Here is a 2,814-nt window from a genome sequence, read left to right as displayed (position 1 = left end):
ACTCTCCGACAAAAACCTTTTAAATTAATAATAACCCTGTCACATGTTTGAGAGAATAAAATGTTTTAATGTAGATTTGAGCTAAAGCATGTTTTTCCTATGTTGCTAATGTTCGTGAAATTCATTTCAAAAGCAGAAATCATTCTTTGATTTGATACAATATCACAATAATTTTGCCATGATTGAAACTTAAAAAGAAGCCTGAAGAGTTTTCAAATTTTGCCAAATGGCAAGTTTTTTTTGTAGAAAATTGTATTATACAATCAATGACATTAATCAAAATTAATTACGAAAATGATAATACACACAAGACAACAATAAAATTATTCGGTATTCATTTCTTTAGTAGATTTATATTAACCCCCTCCTTTTGTACAAAATTTCAAATTCAAAATCAATGTTTTTACAGCTGTTGATAACTAGCTTGTTCATTGCAAGCCAAATTGTACCTTAATGTAACTTATTTTTTCTTCAAAGTAAATAATGATCATTGTTAATCATATTTTAAAGGGTAAATTTTCAAATCGCAAATACGTTTTCAGGAAATGCAACTAAAACATTAACTATACTGTTTCCATTTGAAACTTTATCGAATATATTTGAGATTAAAAGCCACAATTGTCAATTGATTCGGCAGAAAACTCTTCGAAGTTCCTCTCTGAATTTGAGATCATAAAACCAGTAAATATATGGATTTGCAATGTGATTTATCAATTGAAAACGAATACAGAGAACGTAAATATTCCGTTCGTACCCTTTTATTTCCCATGTGCTTGCGAAATCGTAGATGTGTGTAACTAGTGACGTCACATACGAAATTATGTAGACAATAATAATCACAAAAAACATGACACTGATATTCCTTCTAGAATTATGTTCCGGACCTTTCTTTTTTTTTACAGGTGTTCCGATTTTCCTCATCAGTTGAAAGTGAATTTTGTTCTATCGTTACTTTTCCCACACTTACCATTTTGATATCGGTGGATACGGCATGGCTGCTGCTATCTTGTATATTATTTGGTCGATATTGTTTAGCATGGGGAAGTCTTTTATAAACGGTTTTAATCACCGGAATGTAAAGACCGGATGTGATGAAAATGTTGATAAAGGTAATCAGTAGCAAACTCCCTAGATATGCTAAAATAGCACTGGAATTGTTAGTACCGTCATCGATATGACAGAAAGATACGTCACCTGTGATATTGAGTGATTCGATTTGATATGATATTGTTTTGAATTTCAAAACTGGCGCTGCATATCCGACAGAAATCCAAAATATAACAACGGTTATAATTCTGCACATTTTTGGAGTAAGTCGTTTACCCAAAGGACGGCAGATGAGCAGAAACCTCTGCATAGCTATAGCAAGAATCAAGAGACCGGAAAATCCTCCGGTCAGCACAATTAAAAATGACATCGATTTACACAAAAATACACCGGGGTAGATGTATCTCATAGTGTTATCAAAGTGAAACTGAATAACGTTCGAAACAGATCCCAGAAGATCGACAACAGCCAGAATTGGTATGAAGTATCGACAGCCTGTATTGTCCTCTATGTATTTAGTGTACATTAAAAGAACCAGACTGTTTCAAAGAAGCCCAAAGGTTCCGATAATCAGTTGTATTATTGTAGACGGAATAAGATACTCAGCGTATTCTTTGGACAAAAACTCTGCCATGTCTGAATGAGAAGTAAAGAAAAAAACTAACTCAATTATCTTGAACCTTTTATTGACAGGAATGAAAATAAAATTTAAGATTATTTTTATAGATGATTATTCAATTTATTTCCTTCCTCTATATAAAGGAAACCAAAACGGAAAAGATTTTTTCCGATCGACACAGGGAAGAGTTTAGTAGCTCGTATTCTCTTTGCTATTAATAATAAACAAAAACAAATAAAAAAAAAGACTCAGAAAAGGAAATTTCTAATCAATACACGGAATATTGGGATATGGTCTTCGAAAATTGATTTGAAGGAAATAACTCGTTTAAGTATGTTTTGCCTTCTTTATGCTCATATTAGCGCTGGGCGGATGTCTGGTTTCAGTAAAGATCATAAAATGACACGTCTGTTATGGTATTCATAGGACTTGACATTTTCAAATAAATGATTCGAAATCAATATTTTATTCCAATACAAGTAAATCCGGAAGAGACTTTATGTTTCCTTTTAGTCTGTTCATCTGTCTGTCTGTTCCACTTGGTTTTCCGTACTTTCTTCTTTAAGCTTGCAGATATTGAGCTGATTTTTTTTAGTGAAAGTACATTGATGAGTTACAGATCAAATTTGAATTTCGTTCTGCGTCATTGATTTTTTTAATGCTCTAAATTAATGTTCCCAACCAGTTTCTGATAAGAAAATTAGGACCCGCTTAGGGACTCTCGTATGCTTGTTTGTTATATATTTTTTTCTCAGATTTGGTTAACATAATTAATAATGTTTAAGTTTATTGTTATATTTCCCTTTTGGAACAAACATTATTGCATTTGCAAAATTATTTGTAAAAAATTATTTAAATGTACATACAAATATCATAAACAGAACATGTTATGTTAAGAACCTTGTATTAAAGGTTCTTGATTTTCTGATTCAAACTTTTTCTTTAATGCATTGCCTGCTTAAAACTATCATTTTAAAACAAAGTGTTTTCTTGCAAAATTCAAATCATAGGAATAAAATACAGTATTGCCACAACGGTTTTTAAACACACAATATATCATTGTAAAACCAAACGTTTTTTGGAACAAAAATATATGGAAACAAATTAACATGGCAGTTGACTTTATCCTTATATTTCATTGCATTTAA

The 2,814-nt window shown here is 31.2% G+C and overlaps 1 pseudogene; it reads right to left on the bottom strand.

Moving 5' to 3' along the window:
* Positions 1-871: 871 nt before the first annotated feature.
* Positions 872-1,681, bottom strand: LOC134263219 (pinopsin-like; annotated as a pseudogene).
* Positions 1,682-2,814: the final 1,133 nt, after the last annotated feature.

This window comes from Saccostrea cucullata, unplaced genomic scaffold (assembly GCF_032062105.1).
Source record: "Saccostrea cucullata isolate Sc308-1 unplaced genomic scaffold, CSIRO_AGI_Scuc_v1 ctg1595, whole genome shotgun sequence".
Classification (NCBI taxonomy): Eukaryota; Metazoa; Mollusca; class Bivalvia; order Ostreida; family Ostreidae; genus Saccostrea; species Saccostrea cuccullata.
This window is presented reverse-complemented; position numbering and strand designations above follow the sequence as displayed.